This window comes from Jaculus jaculus, chromosome 7, assembly GCF_020740685.1.
Source record: "Jaculus jaculus isolate mJacJac1 chromosome 7, mJacJac1.mat.Y.cur, whole genome shotgun sequence".
NCBI classification, from domain to species: Eukaryota; Metazoa; Chordata; class Mammalia; order Rodentia; family Dipodidae; genus Jaculus; species Jaculus jaculus.
In genome coordinates this window covers 72,351,340-72,368,852 of record NC_059108.1, presented here as the reverse complement: position 1 = coordinate 72,368,852, position 17,513 = coordinate 72,351,340, and the positions used below count along the sequence as shown (strand labels likewise).

The 17,513-nt window shown below is 37.4% G+C and overlaps 1 protein-coding gene across 1 annotated transcript in view; it reads left to right on the top strand.

The window, feature by feature from the left end:
* Positions 1-17,513, top strand: part of Stxbp6 (syntaxin binding protein 6) — a 336,345-nt gene that overhangs the window by 168,289 nt on the left and 150,543 nt on the right. The window lies entirely within an intron of this gene.

Sequence of the window (17,513 nt, the reverse complement as noted above, 5' to 3'; positions counted from 1 at the left end):
TTTTTTTTCAATTTAGCTCAATTTTAATGAAATCTTCCCCAAGCATTTTGACCAGGTACCCAGGTTTAAATTATGAACATTGACAGTGTCCAGTGAATAACCACACTTGTTATTTAAGGACTTAACCATTTTCTATAGCCTATTTTCTACACTGCTTTTTCACATATGCCCATTAACAATGGAATGTTGTCTGTTACATTTATTGGTGAGTGTTTTCTGGAAAAACTGCAGTATTATGTGAAGACCGAGTTCCATGCTGGCATTGCATGCATCCAAATATTAATGCTGCACAGAGGCACAGAATTAGAGCAACAGAGAGCATAGTCAAACACTAGCACGCCCCATCCCCTTTCCATTGCTTATTTTACTCAGTACTTTAAAAACCAAGTAAAAATTTGTATTCAAACGTTCAACTGCCAAAGAAAGAGTAACAGTAGGGCACACACTCAGGGCTTGAATGAAATTGTTAAAACACTAGACTGGCGCAAGACAGTAGACATTGCTTTTCATATATATAAAACCTCATTTCTTTTTTTTTTTTTTTTCAGGGGTTAAATTTTTTTTTTCTTTTTTCTTTTTCTTTTTTTAATTTAATTTATTAGTTTTCTTTTCAGTAAATACAGGCAGCTTGGTACCATTATTTAGGCTCATCTATGATCTACCCCCTCCCATTAGACCCTCCTTGTTATTGAAAATGGGTCCTGCATTGTGGAGTTAGCCCCCAGTTATTAGTATGATAAATGTCTCTGAAAATCATGACCCAACATGTAACTCTGACATTCTTTCCACCCCCTCTTCTGCAAGATTTCCCTGAGCCATGTTGGGTTCATTTTTGGTCTGCTTCAGTGCTGAGGTGTTGGGGGCCTCTGAGGCTCTGGCTCTCTGATTTGGTAGGAGTTGATTTTTCTCTGCATTGATCTCCTTCCCCTTTGTGCTGGTATCCAGTTCACAGGAAAACATCACCCTTGCTTATTTCGCCAGTTGTCCTTAGTTTCAGTTGGGCCCCTTCTGAGGTATGTTGGGGCAGCTCTCTTCTTAGAATCTGCATCTATCTGGAAAAGAGAAGCAGATTCTCCAACGGAGAGTAAGTTAGCACCCAGAAAATTGAGATAACACTTACTTTTTTGATAGACAGTTTGATAGGTGTAGGCCCTCTTATACCCCGTGATTGATGGTAGCTTGATATTGTAGAGTGGGCTTGTGTTTGGGTATGGTTCTGACTTGTTTCCCAGCTCCAGCTAAGGGTCTAGTACCACTGAGTGGATCAGTTAGCCAAATCAAGAGCAACTGATTCCTCACCATGGCTGTGTACCACTATTGCACTTGTGTGGGTATCACATCCGGTTAATTGTTGCTACTTAGGTTAAACAATGTGTTGCTTGGACAGATCTTGGTCACTTCCCCCAGTCGCCTATGTAGCGCCTTCTGGCACTAGACACGCTGACTGTCTGGGGACTGACTCTCTCTTGGCTTCCAGCCATGTCATTCCATTTTATGTGTCAGCTGCGTATGGAGTCTTCAGCAATAGGGTCTTACCACTGGCCTTTGGTGGGTCATCAATTACTCTGACAGAAGTCTGTCATTGTTTTGGGAAACCTTGTAGGTTTCTCTGATCAAAAGCTGGAAGTGGGGGTTACAGGTCAGTGTCCACTAAGAAATTGAGGAAAAAGATAACTAATATATAAGAGTTAGAGAGGAGAGAGATAGAGGGGAGAGGGAGAGAGGGAGGGAAGGGAGATGTAGGAGATTTAGGTCAGTCTTGATCCTACCCTCTCCAGTGTCTTGTGGTTCAGGTGTTTCCTGTAAGGGACTAGTGAAGGTTCAGTCATTTGGTCTGTCTTTGAGGAAGTAGAATTTTATGGTGCCATTGCCGTTTGGGTCCGGATTACTGTTTTCCACCCTTTGATTCCCTCCCCGCCCTCCCATTAAAACCTCATTTCTAAAACTCTTGTCAACCAGGGTTTTCCAAACAAAGTGTACTCACACCAACATGTTTTAGGTTGAAATATATACAATATATAAATATATATAAATGTATATAAATATATACAGAGAATACCATGTTCTTTGGGAACTCACGATTATCCAAATTTAATTTCAGATCTTTGGGAAGTGTGAAGCTTGTACTTAGCAACTGTGCTATGTTTCTGCTGCATTAGTTTTTAAGACAATGATATCTAAACTAGCGTTGGTTTCATTCATGTAAATATGTATAGGGCACAAACAGGAAAGCATGCCAGCCAGTTAAGGGTTCAATGAGTGATTTTTATTCTTTTCTTCTAAAAACTTGGGAAAAGCTAAACCAAGGAAAGTGACTCAGGATTTGTGAACCTCTGGGTTTTAAGATGAATTAACAACAAAATCAGGTACCTACTAGTTTGCTTACACACAGCAGACTTAGTGGTCCTGCATCAAGGTTAAATGTGGGAATGGAAAACATCCACTACCCCTTTCCAGAATTTAAAGAGGGCAGCCCATGCTTTACATCCAAAAACCATGGCGGCACTTTAAATGTGACCAATGTGAATGGAGAATGGAGATGTTATAACAGCTAGGACTCTAAGTCTACACACGAAAATCATGATTACATTTTGAAAGAAAATGCACAAAAACCAAATAGAAATTTCGAGATTTTTCATTTGAAGGTAATCTTAATGCTATTAAGTTCACAAATATGCTAATTTATTAAATACCCAATCCTAACTATTCTAAAACACACATTGCAAACATACAGGTATCTACTCTCTCCACATGTCAGCGCCCATTCATAGCATGGTTTGGAAGTAGGGAGAATAAATTCCCCCTTAAACTGCAAGTCAGTAGGTGTTTCTTTATAGTTAACTTTAGCAAAATTCATACAAAATAGTAATTAACAATGATCTTCTTTACTCGTTAACTCACAAGGAAACACCTTCAAAACTGCATTTTGTTAAGTTTCTGTACTGAAACGTAGAAAAACTGAACTACACAAATATTGAAAAGTTAAAAATTCCTTAATTTTTTATTCCTGGTACCACTACCACAATTTGCAGGGCAATATACCTGATGTATAATAAATAAATAATATAATAAAGACACCACATTGCATTTTATCAATAGCTGCACTTTTTGCAAACTGTGGCTATGACAGTCCTGAACAAGAAGGGTTTCCTGTTTAAGCTGCAGTAAATTTTCTGACTATAGATCATTGCTCCTTCTGTGGCAGATTTTTATAGTTCCTCTAATGCATTTGGGACGACTGTCTCAAAGTAACCTGCAGCTTTCCTGACAACTCCTCGCTCTCTCTCCTGCTAAGAACTGTAGCCCTTTTCTGCTATTTTTAAAAACCTTCTGCTACCATATCCACCACTTCCACCACCAGATCCATAACCACCACCATAGGGACTGCCAGAGCTTCTTCCACCAAAACTGCCCCCCTTCATGGGTCCATAATTTGACTGCTGTTGTCCACTATAATTTCCAAAATCATTGTAGTTCCCACCTCCACCATAGTTACCACCACCAAAATTTCCTCCTTCATTGTAACCATCATTTCTTCCTCCTCCTCCACCATATCCACCACCTTGGTTTCCACATCCTGGTCCACCACCACCATAGCCTCCTCTACTACTATAACCAGGACCACCACCATAGTTGCCACCATCACCTCCAAATCCATTATAACCACCATCACCTCCACCATAACTCCCTCTGCTGCCACCACCTCCACCACCATAGCCACCTCCACCACCTCCAAAGTTTCCACCACAACCCATAAAGTTGCCAGATCCACCTCCACTACACGCCCATCAACCTTGTGTGGCCGAGCACACATTGCTGCATCCACCTCTTCAACACATGAGTAAGTCACAAAGCCAAAGCCTCTGGAAAGCTTTGTTTGGGGGGTCTCTCATGACCACACAATCTGTGAGTGTGCCCCATTTCTCAAAATGTTCTCTCAAACTGTCATCTGTAGTTTCAAAGCTCAGACCACCAATAAACAGCTTTCTCAACTGCTCTGGTTCTTTTGGATCATGCCCCCCCCTGAGACCGGACTCACCTCTTCCAACTCGAGTTCAATATCATGGAAGCAATTTTATAAGCTATAAATTTTTAAATAATAACCTTAATGCTTAAAAATTATTTGATGCTTCTTAATCTTCATATTTACTATTTTAAGTCGTTTCTGCCTTATTTTTCCCTTCCAGAAGGCAGAGTAGATTAGATGGCTTATCTCTTTGATCGTATATTTCTGTATTACATCAATATGTATACAGCAAAAATGAAAACTTTGTCAAATTGCCAGCTTAGAAATTTGACTTATCAAGATTGCTTACAGTTAGAGAGCCAATTGATATGGAAACCCTACCATTCAACACTGTATTTTCCATTACTTTGAATGAAAATTTATCACACACATTTCATTCTTTGGTTAGTTGATAATAAAACAGTCTAAAAATATTTAAGTCAAATGACTTTAAAGGGAGATGGCAGAAGAAAGAACAGCAATAAAATATATAGTACTCTGAAATTCTCAATGCAAACAAAGCTCAAAATATTTTCTATGCTCAAAAATAATCATTATCCTTATAATTGATATTTTTTACTTTAACTGAATTTCATTAAATAAAAATTATTTTAAGGTTTAAAAGCCTAAATAAAAATAAGTGTCATACCAAAATTTTTGAAATTCTTATATATCATAGAACACTATTATTATATCTTTAGATATGCATATTTTAGCTTAAAAATAATTCATATTCAAGTTGAAATAGTATGTCCTCCAACTAATAAGTATGTTTTAGATTAAGTAAGTTTTAGATTAAGATAAAAATATCCTGAGGCTCTTCAAAATAAATTAATTCAGTTGTCATCTATAAGAGCTTAAAAATCTAACTCTTTGGGAAAATAGGAATCTATCTTTAATCAAGTCAAGATATATTCAACTTTTAGGAAAAATATGTCACTAAATAAAAAGTAGTAACAGTTTCAAGTGAGATAGCAGTTTAGAAGGCATGTCTGAGGAAGTGGCTGATCATAGTTCAGATAACAAAAGAACAGGAATATTGTTTCACTTGGTCAGCTTCTTCTGCCCTTTCCACTATCCATATGCTTACTGCTCTAGCAGACTTCCTCCACAATCACACTTACCATAGCTGCTGATGATGCCACTACCTCAAGAGACTCCTTAGGCAGAGCCACCCAGCCAACCAGACTTAAAGTCCTCTTCTAGGGGATCTCCTACAGAGGCATGCTTCACTGAGGATCTCACACAAAGTGCTCGGCAGACTGACACTTGGTCCCCTCCAAGAAGTTGGATGGAAACTGGGAAAAACACATTATCCCTAAGTGCTGCTTCAACTGCAACACGGAAGCAAACAACTTTTGCTACCTCCTTGCAGCAGTGGCTACTGGACCACATTAGATTCAGCCATCTTCAGCTTGAGAAACAGTTAACACCATCACAAGGGTGGGTTCTGGGAACCTACAAGGGAAGAACTTGACAGGTGATAAAAACAAAACAGCAAACCAAACAAATCAACAAACATGGAACATAGTCCAGAGCAGGACAGTAAGGAGATATTGGACCACCCAATGCAGAGACACTTCCAGAAGGAAGACAAGCTTCTAGGACCCAGGACAGAAACCATCAGATTCTCCAGATAAAATCCAACAAACAAGCCAATCAGTTTCCATATCTGTATCTCCACCAAGCTCTCTTTCTCCCCTATAGCTATTCCTTCTTTATATAATACTCAAAGTAAATTTAGCACACTCGCCTACACTTCAGGGTTCTCACATTATATTACTTTTTTCCCCTCTTTTTCTACTTTCAGTGTTCTCTTTTTTTCTTTCCCAAAGAACATGGACTGGCTTTATTCTCATCTTTCTGAGAAGTAAGACTAGTATATGCCATCTGAGAACAAATTTTTATCTATTTGCAGTCTGCTTTTAATCAGAATACATGCCTATCCCTCCCCCACCAACAACATTTTGTTTATGCAGTTCTTCTGTACACCACACACACATGCATCTACATGCAGATGAACACATATAAAAGCATGTATAACACATAAAAATATAAGGTAAAGAGAGAACAAAGGAACACAAGAAATAGCTGTGTGAAACAAGAAAGTTAATTTGGGATATGAAGAGAAAATTCAATAGATAGAAATACTGAAGAAAAATAAAATGCACAGTGCTGGAAATAAAAAAAAAAATCCAGTAAGTCATATAACAAGCTCACCAATAGAGTAGATCACTAGAGGGGAAAAAAAAAAAATCTTAGGGTTTGTAAACAAGGTACAAGGATTAGATCATTCAGTCAAGGACAACGATAATTTTTTTTTAAATTAGAGATAGAGAATATTCCAGGGCCTCCAGCTGCAAAAAAAAAAACGATCTAGGCCACCTGTGTATCTGGCTTACATGGGTACTGGGAAATTGAACCTGGGTCTTTTGGCTTTTCAGACAAGTGCATAAACCACTAAGCCATCTCTCCAACCATGATTTTTTTTAATAAATGAACAGACCATGTGAGAACTTCAAGACATCATGAAAAAACCAAATCTGCAAATTACATGCACATAAGAAGGAGAAGAATTCCATGTCAACAAGATACAAGAAATCTTACAATAAATCAAAAAAAAAAAAAAAGTTCCAGAGGCATTCACAACAAAATGGACCAGAAAAGAAACAGCCCTCATCATATTATAGTTAAAATACTAAATAAACAGAACACACAATATCTATTAAAAGCTTCATGAGAGAAACCTCAACTCATATATACAGTCAGGACCATTAGAATAGTAGCCAATTTTCAAAATAAACACTAAAGGATAAAAGGGCTTGGGTAGATGTATTTCGATCCTTTAAAAGCAACAGTTGCCATTCCAGACCACTGTCCTGCACAAAATTATCTGTCATAATTGAAAGCTAAAGAAAAGCTTTCTTTTTTTATTTTTAAAAACTTTTTTATTCACAACTTCCATGATTGTAAACAATATTCCATAGTAATTACCTTCCTTTCCCCAATTTCTCCTTTAAAACTCCACCCTCCATCATATCCCCTCCACTTCTCAGTCAGTCTCTCTTTTGTTTTAGGTCATCATCTTTTCCTCCTATTAAGATGGCCTTATGTAGGTAGTGTCAGGCACTATGAGGTCATGGATATCCAGGCCATTTTGTGTCTGGAGGGGCATATGGTAAGGAGTCCTGCCCTTCCTTTGGCTCTTAAATTTTTTCCACCACCTCTTACACAATGGACCCTGATCCCTGGAAGGTGTGATCGAGATATTTCAGTGCTGAGCACTCCTTTGTCACTTCTTCTTAGCACCTTGATGCCTTCTGAGTCATCCCAAGGTCCCTGCCATCTGAAAAGAGAAGCTTCTCTACCCGAAAGTGAGAGTAGCATTAATATATGGATAGGAACATCAAGAGAAGTGATTACTGGACAGTTTGGTGAGCATAGTATATACATTTAGCCAGACATTATACCCCTAAGGCTCATGACTACCCCTGTTGTAGGTGTTCAGTATCAGGGATGTGTTCCCTCCCATGGAGTGGGCCTCCAGTAAATTAGAGGGTGTTTGGTTTCCCCCATAACACACCTGCCACTATTTCACTCGTTGGCTCATTTGGTCTGGCTGGTCAAATATAAGACTTGCAGTATCTACTGTTGAGTATCTCCACTGGTGATTTCCCTCCCATTTAACTGCATGCTGTGTGGCTTTTTCCAGCTTTCTGTCAGCTGGTCTACATAAAGGAGGTTTTCAGCTCAGATCCAGCAGGATTTCTTAGTGACCTTGCAGCCTAAGTATGTGGAATCTTCAGCCATAGGGTCTTATCATCTATTCCTAGAGGGGAACCAAGAACCAATGTTTGAGGGCATCAGGGACCTCCCTGGCCAACAACTCACTGGAAAGTATCCCATCCCTGTCACTGAAATTTTTCTAGTAACAACCTAAGACTCCTGAGTGTTCTATTGTCCAAAAAAGTAGGTTTCCATATTACTTATTTATATCCTCTTAGATTTTGATTAACCCTTCTTCCTCCTTTACTTTACTCCATCTCTTCCCCTTTCCTCACTTAGGCCTTTTCACCTCATTTAAACTGTTTTTCTACTTACATATATACAATACCATTCTATTAAGTCCCACCCTTCCCTTTCTATTCTCATTATATCTCCTTTCTAGCTTACTGGCCCCTCTGCTACTGAGTTTTCTTCCTACTCACACAGAAGTCCAATCATTTGTAGCTAAGATCCTCATATTGGAGAGAACATGTGATGTTTGGCTTTCTGGGCCTGGGTTACCTCACTTCGTATAATGGTTTCTAGATCCATTCATTTTCCTGAAAATTTCATACCTTCATTTTTCTTTACTGCTGAGTAGAACTCCACTGCGTAAATGTGCCACTTCTTCATTATCCACTCATCAGTTGAGGGACATATAGGCTGGTCCCATTTTTGAGCTGTTGTGAACAAAGTGGCAATCAACATGGTTGAGCAAGTATCTCTAAGGTAGTGACATGAGTCCTTAGGATACATGCCTAGGAGTACTATAGCTGGGTCATATGGTAGATCTATTTTTAGCTGTGTCAGGAACCTCCACATTGATTTGCACAGTGGCTGGACCAGATTGCATTCCCACCAACACTGTAGAAGGGTTCTTCTTGTTCCACATCCTGGCTAGAATTTGTGATCATTTGTTTTTATGATGGTAGCCAATCTGACAGGAGTGAGATGGAATCTCAATCTGCATTTCCCTGATGACTAGGGATATAGAACATTTTTAAGATGTTTATAGGCCATATGTATTTCTTCTTTTGAGAACTCTATTTAGTTCCATAGCCCATTTTTTGAGTATTTTTATTTCTTATTATTTATTTTTTTAGTTCTTTTTATATCCTATATATTAATCTTCTATCAGATGTATAGCTGGAAAAGATTTTCTTCCATTCTGTAGGTTGCGCCTTTGCTCTATTCACAGTGTCCTTTGCTGTACAAAAGCTTTGTAATTTCATAAGGTCACCAATCCAAAGAATCAATGAAACAAAGAGTTGAAAGGATGGAGAAAGGTATTCCAAGTAAATCAGGAAACAAATAGGCATTACTATTCTTGCTATTCTATATCTTATAAAATAGACTTCAAACCAAAGCTATCAGAAGAGGAAAAGAAGGTCACTTCATACTGATTAAAGGAACATTCAATCAAAAGGGCAATTTTAAACATACATGCACAAAACACAATTGTACCAAATTTCATGAAACAAATACTACTAGATATAAAGTAGCAGGTTAATTCCAACACAGTGATAGTAGGTAAATTCAGTATTTCACTTTCATCCATAAAAAATCTAAAAACATTAGAGTTAAATTATATTATAGATCAAGTATATATTACAAACTTTTACTGGACATGCCACTCAGGCACTACAATACACATCTAATTATCAGCAACCTATGGAACTACCTCTAAAAAATACCACATATTAGGACTCAAAGCAAGCCTCAACAAATTTAGGAACCCCCCACAAAAAAAAAAACCTTTTGTACCTGATCACACAGGAATAAATCTAGAAACCAATAGGAAGGAAAACACAGAAGATATACATACTCATGAAAATTAAACCACACATTTTATATGTTAGATGGGTCATTGAAAAAAATCAAGAAGAAAATATAAATATCCTAGATTTGAATGAAAATGAAAACACAACATGCCCCAACCATATCCAGTGACAGCAGTTATAAGCATGACTTTCATATTTCTAACTGCTTCCATTAAAAAAAATATCAGAGTACAAATAAATAACTTGACACATCCAGAGGCCTTAGAAAAGCAAGAACAAACCAAACCCAAAAGGAATAGGTAGGAAGAAACAAGTAAGATTAGGACAAAAATTAATGAAATAGAAACAAAAATGAATACAATGCAAAGAATCAGTGAAATAAAGAACTGATTCTTAGCCGGGCATGGTGGTGCACGCCTTTAATCCCAGCACTCGGGAGGCAGAGGTAGGAGGATCGCCATGAGTTCAAGGCCACCCTGAGACTACAGAGTTGATTCCAGGTCAGCCTGGACCAGAGTGAGACCCTACCTCGAAAAACCAAAAAAAAAAAAAAAAAAAAAAAAGAACTGATTCTTTGAAAAGAGAAAACAAGTTTGACAAACTTAGCAAAAATAATCAAAAGAGAGAGAGAGAGATGACCCAAATTAATAAAGTCAACAGTGTAGTCATTACAATTAATGCCAATGAAATTCAGAAAATCGTTGGGACATAACTTTAACATTCCACTAATTTAGAAAATTACAAAAATAGAGCAGAAACAAGAGAGTATATTATGGAGTGAACAAGATCATATATACATATACCAATGAAACCTATTGTATATAAGTTATGCTAATAACAGAATAAGAATGTAAACAATTAAAAATAGTTGATTGAGCATCCTACTTAAGTGAATGTGAGTCTTTTGTTCAATTTTTCTTTTTTTTTTTGTTTTTGGTTTTTGGTTTTTGGTTTTTGACGTAGGGTTTCACTGTAGCCCAAGCTGACCTGGAATTCACTATGGACTCTCAGGGTGGCCTAGAACTCATGGCAATCCTTCTACCTCTGCATCCCAAGTGCTGGGATTAAAGGCATGCGCCACCATGCCTGGCTGTTCAATGTTTTTAACTTCATTGCTATATCAATTTATTCTAGTGGATGAGATTATTTCCCAGGCCCACAGTTGATCTCTAGTTACATCTTGGCATTATCTTCTACAGGTCTGGGCAAAAACTCATCTTGAATTTCAGGTACAAGTAGATCCTATCTTGTTCAGCCATTCTGTATCACTGAAAGGTTTTGTTTAGGAACTGACACACTAATAAGTTTTGCATGTTGATTTACTGAATTCAAAGAAAGTGTTATAGAAACAAACATTATTGCAGCTTAAGGGGAGTTAAATAGCACATGGAGCTGATCTGAGACAGGTAACCTGATGTCTTCCTCCTTTGGCAGTTTCACTTCATTGGTCACAGAGCTGTATACTCCCTGGTGTTTATAATCAGAACAGCAGGCTACCTTAGAATCTCAAGGTTTCTAATATCAGAAAGATGACAGAGATGAGGAAAGGACTAGCATCCTAGGGTGGGAGTAGAGAAAGAAGACCCAGATCCAACCAATAGGTATGAAATGTCTGCTGCATGCTAGATACTTTGCAGTCACATCGCAGTCTCTATACAACACTCCTGTAAATAGATGTTATTAGAAAAAGTTTTCTGATGAGCAAGCTAAGGCTTAGAAAATGTACATATCCTAACTGGCTTAAGCATGTCTTGTGTAAAAGAAATCCTGAGACTGGTAGTGAAATCTCCTGACATTTAGAGTACAAAGGAGACTTTGGAATAAATATTTTGAAAGAGTAGATGGTAAAGCCGAGTCATTCTATTTGAGAAGCCACTAGCCTTTTGTGGTCTCCAATAAAAACTGTCATGCAAATTTGGTAGAATCTTATAAATCCCAATTTGCTCTTTGAAAAGGATATCTATACATATGGGAAATTGAGACACATACAGGCTAAATGAGTTAACCAATATATAATTGCTTCTAGTGGCAAACATAAAACCCTCTCAAATGGGGATCTTTCAACAGCCTCTCCCTTTTAGCAGTTGTGAATACTATAACAGCAAGGTTGGGTGGGCAACCTTCTTTTTTATACTGAAATGTCCGTGGGATGTATACTTAGATGTGGAATAACTGTGTCAGTTAGTTACACTCTTCTCCATAAGGCTCATGCAAACTTATCTTCATACCAATAATGCATGAGAGTTCTCTTTACTCCACATCCTGATCTGCATTTGTAATTTTTTAGTGATAGATGTTATAGGTACTTTGTCAATGCTGGGATAAAGTACATGACCAGAAGCAGCTGATGGAGGAGAAGTATTTATTTTAGCTTAGAGTCTCAATGGGGAGCTTCGTGATGGCAAAGGAAGCTGTAACATGAGCAAAGGCTGGACATCATCTCTTCCATAGCAGATATAAAATAGCAGCAAGAGAGTGAACCAAACTCTAGCAGGGGAAGCCACCCCAACAGCTGCCCCCTCTAGCAGGGCTCTACCTCACAAATTTCACCAGCTGGGGACCAAGCATTCAAAGCACATGAGTTTATGGGGGACAGCTGATTCAAACCATCACAATAGCCATTCTAATTAGTGAAAATCAACCTAGTTCATCAGTTGATGAATGAAGAAAAATCATTACATATTTGCAATGCAATATTATTCAGCCATAAAATGTAACCTCTAATTTGCAGCAAATTGATGGTACTATAGGACAGTATAGTAAGTGAAATAAATTAGATGCAGAAATATAAATTCAGCCGGGCGTGGTGGCGCACGCCTTTAATCCCAGCACTCGGGAGGCAGAGGTAGGAGAATTGCCATGAATTCAAGGCCATCCTGAGATGACAGAGTTAATTCCAGGTCAGCCTGGACCAGAGTGAGACTCTACCTCAATAAACCAAGAAAAGAAATATAAATTCAAAGGTTCTCTCTCATATCTACATGTTTTAAAATGTTGGTTGAGATATATGATAGCGACTAATAGAAGCTAGGAAAAGTTGGTAGAGAGGGGAGTAGCAGTTTAGAAAATGGATACCCAAACAGAGATAGGAGTAATAATTTCTAGCATTCTAATCTGTTTTCTACAAACCAGTGAGGTGCCTGTAGCAGTAAATAGCCTATTAAATATTCTGTTAACAACTAGCAGAGATGAACTTCAAACATACTATAATGATAAGGAGATAGAGGTGTTAATTACTCTGACTTGATAAATGCATAGTATGTACTATATTTAAATATATTAAAGTATTAAAATATCACTCTGTATTCCAATATTTATAACTATTATTATATGTTAATCAAAAAACATCTTCAAAAATGAAAGAGAAAAATCCTCTCTAATAGCCTGTATTTAAATGGGAAGTCAATTCTATAGTGATTGGATGTAGTCAGTTTAAACTTCTCTAGATGCTATTTATTCATCATTTGCAACTACTGTACAGAAATATCACAGAAACAGCACAGTTTAATTTTCTTGTAATACTAGAGACTAAAAGTCCAAATTCAATGTACTCATGGAGAGTTCTGGATACCTGTCTCCCTGGCTTGCAGACTGCTGCCATCCTGATATGTCCTCATGTCACCTTTCCTCCAGACTTTCCTGCTGCTAGTATGTCCTCCTTCTCTTATCAGGACATCAGTCATCTTGGATTAGGAACGATCCTTATGACCTCAATCAACATAAATTATTTCCTTCGACATCATGACTCCAAACACAGTCACATTGGAGTTAGGGCTTCAACATTTTGAGGGGAGTCCATAGCAGATATATAAAGGAGGCATAAGCCAGTGGGCCTCTGTTAATTTAGGCACATAGTTCACCTCACTAACCATTAAATGTGAAGTTCCAGCTAATTGGAGTCACCTCAATGATTCAAATAAAATCTGTGAAATTACCTCTGTGTTTATATTGGATATGTGAGTTGTGGATGAGATAATTTATTTCATTTTCTTAAACCTGTTGGATCTAATAAGAACAAGTGACAAAGTCACCCATAAAAGCAATGCTGCCAGTGCCAAGTCTTGCACATCTTTTGCCTGTTCCCTGAAATCACCCCTTGAATTGTACGACTGAATGTCATCTATCTGTATTTGTTCAACCAAGATACCCTAACACAGCAATGAGAACAAAGATTTAGTTAGGACTACAAAGGGGGTTGAAGAACTGCATAGTTTAGTGTTTACATAGATAGATAGATAAGATAATTCTAGCCAGCATTCCTTAAAATCAAATTCCTACTTTTGTAAATGATAAAATTGAAATTCAGTAACTTTATATATTTTATAAAGCTAAGAAATGAATTGTGAAGCTTTAAACTTGAGATTTTCACTTTTGTAAATTGTTGTTACCCACCTATTAGAACCTGTATTAGTCAAGGTTCTCTAGAGGAACAGAACCGATAGAATGAATGAATTATATTAAAAAGGGAATTTATTGGGTTAGCTTACAGCAGTTCAGTAGCAATTGCAGGTCTGAGAATCAAGGAACCCAGTAGTTGCTCAGTCACATGGCCAGATGCCTCAGCAGTCCCAATCTGGCACTGAAGGCCTGAAGGCTTCATGAGGAGCTGCTTATTTTCAATCCACACGGTCTTTAGTCCACACTGGAAGGCAGCAAGCAGCTCCAACCCCACCCCACGAAGGTAGGTCCGGAAACTTCGAAGTAGCACATTGAAAAATTCAGCATAACTAAACCACAGCAGCTTGGGGGGGGTGGCTTTGTGTAACTTTTTCTTGCTTGGCATAGAGCTCTCAACATTTCTCTTCCAACAGAGCTCTGCCTGTACAGATCTGTAGCAGAGACCATGAGGAAGCCTGGAGTTTATTTTGGACTTCATAATAGATTAGAAAATAAGCATATGCTGAGCTTCTTTCTTGCTGTTGGCAAGTGGTTGTATTTTGTTTTGACTCTTAACTCTGCTTGCCTGTAGTGCAAAGAGTTCTTTTCTGCATAGTTGTTGTTCTTCATAGTCTGGAATAGTGCCTTTCCTTATAGGTGCTTTGATGAAGTGATAATGTTTCTTTGCCTCAAAAGAAGTGTGGATGTCAAATGATGCCCAGAGGAAACAGCTTGAAATCTTCTTGCCTCTACATTTCAGTGATGCTGGACTATGAGAAAATCACTTTCCCTCATATAGGTCCTAAGATAATGGAAAAAGAAAAGTTGAATATTAGGAACAAATTTAAGTAGATAAGCTAGGGTCATTTTCATGTGTTTTGGTCTTCCTTGGTATTTGCAAATTGCAATCTATTCAGTACATCATTACCCTGTGTACCTATTAGATCTTTTTCTGTGGGAGTCTTACAAAAATATGCTTACCTTCTCCATACATCTCCATCCTTATCAGCATTGGTAATAATGATATCCAAAACTTCCAAAATCCAAAGATCACTTCAGATGTCAGCACAGGGCTGCAGAGCATGATCTCTGAGTGCTACTAAAGAACTGGGCAGCAGGTTCAAATTCCTGGCAAACTGACATCTGAGCACGTTACTCACATTCTTGATATTCTGTAAAATGGTGATAATTGTCAAACAACTCACAGAACTATAATCATAATTTAGTAAGAGAGAAAAGAATTTTTCATTTTTTCTGGCATAGTTTAGGTCTGCTGAAAGGTTAGTGAGTTATATCTGTGCTAATTTGAATCCTTTTATTTCCTTAGAAGTATCTTGTAACACTCTTAATAGAATAAAAATGAAGACAAAGTACTACTGATTTTAATATAATGCTTTAAATTTCACTGAAATAAAATTATAACTCAAATAAAACAAGAAAAATGTAACTCAGACTTACTTGTAATATTTAAAGATAGCTTAGAGAATTGAGCTAGGTAAAAGAAGGAAAATGAATGACTCATATGCCTTCACCCAGGTATAACTATTTTGCTTTATATCAAATCAAGGTTTGGGTTATTTTTTTATATAGATTAACCTTATTTTTGCATAGTTGTAAACATACTGTATAAGTCATTTATTTATTTATTTTTGTAGTCAGTGAATACAGTCAAGTTGGTACCATTGTTAGCCTCCTCCCTGTCCTCCCACCTCCACAGGGAGCCTCCTTGTTGAGGTATATAGGTCATGCATTGTGGGGTTAGCCTTTAGTTTTGGTTAGGAGAAAATATCTCTGGGTGTTATGACCTAACATGTGGCTCTGACATTCTTTCCACCCCCTGTTCTGCAAATTTCCCTGAGCCATGTTGGGTTCATATTAGCTCTGCTTCAGTGTTGAGATCTTGGGAGCCTGTGTGTCACTAGATAACTGGTTTGGTAGGAGTTGAGTATTTTCTGTGTCTATCTCCTTCACCATCATGCTGGTTCATGGTTCATCAAGAAAACAGCATCCTTTCATGTTTCCCCAATTATTCTTAGTTTCAGCTAGGGCCGTTTTGAGGTATGATGGGGTGGTTCTCTCCTTAGGATCTGCATCTATCTGAAAAAGAAAAGCAGATTCTCCAATGGAGAGTAAAGTTAGAACCAAGTAAATATGATAACCATTGTTTTTTACAGAGAGTTAATGGAGAGTGGGCTCATTTATGGATATGGCTCTGACTTGTTTCCCAGCTCCAGCTATGGGTTCCATTCCTCTGAGCTGATCAGTTGGCAAATCAAGAGCAGTTGGTTTCCCACCATGGCTATGTGCCACTATTGCACTTGTATGAGCATCATGTCAGGTTGTTTTCTGCTAAGTAGGTTAGACCATGTGTTGCTTGGAGAGATATTGGTCATTTTCCCCAGTCACTCATGTAGCACCTTCTGGCACTAGACACGCTAACCAGGGACTGTAAGTCAATTTTTAAATGTACTATTTATTTATTTGAAAGAGAGAGAGAGCCAGATAGAGAGAAAGAGAAAATAGGAGTGCCAGGGCCTCCAGCCACTTCAAACAAACTCCAGACACATATGCGCCACCTTGTGCATCTGGCTTACGTGGGTCCTGGGGAATTTAACTATGGTCAAACTATGGTCCTTCAAAGGCAAATGCCTTAACCGACAAGTCATTTCCCAGCCCTGTATAAGTCATTTTTTACTTGATCTCATTTGCTATATAATCGTAAGCATTTCTTGTAGTCATATGAGATTAATTAAAGCCTCACCTTGCTGTTAATATTATTTTGAAGATCTTTTTGACTTGTTTTTCTTTGTCAGCTTGTTGAGCAATGTCATTACTAGTGATTTTTAAGTGCTGTATATTATGATGCAATAATACCCACATTTAGTCTTCAGCTTTAGGGTTATTTCCCAAAGTAGAACTGCAAGATCAAGTAAAGTGAATATTTTGGTGAACATATGTTGTTAAAGTGACTTGGAAAATTTATTTCATTGCATTTCACCAGAACTGATTATCATTGCTTTTATAGTCTGTGTCAAATTGTAGTACTGCTACTGTTTACATTTGTATTGTGTTGTTTATGCCTAAACGTTTTATATTTGGTATTTATTCTTTTAGAAAATGTGTATTTGTGTTCTTATCCTGATTAGAGTCTTGGTGGTGCTGTTTTAGTACATTAGTTTATTGAATTCTTTGTAAATACAGTAACACTGGACCTGTATGTGAAATATTTCCCTTTGCCTGTTTGCTATTTATTATTATCTATTATCTCTTAAGACACTGAAATAAATGAAAACATATAGGTAAATCTGTATATTTTGTCACTTTTAAAATTTCTAACATTAAAAATATTCATTCTCTAGAGATTTTTTTTTGCAATTCTGTTTCTTCTTGCATTTTCTAAGAGTTTATATGTGTGTGCATACCTATATACACACATATATATAGATTCCTAATTATAGTTTAATGACTTTATATAAATATAAATGTCTATAAATGAAAGAAGTAGTCTGGGGTCTTTTTTGTTTTTTGCTTTTTTTTCTTAAGCTTTACTTCACTGAGCCATTCATGTAACCTAGACTCAAACC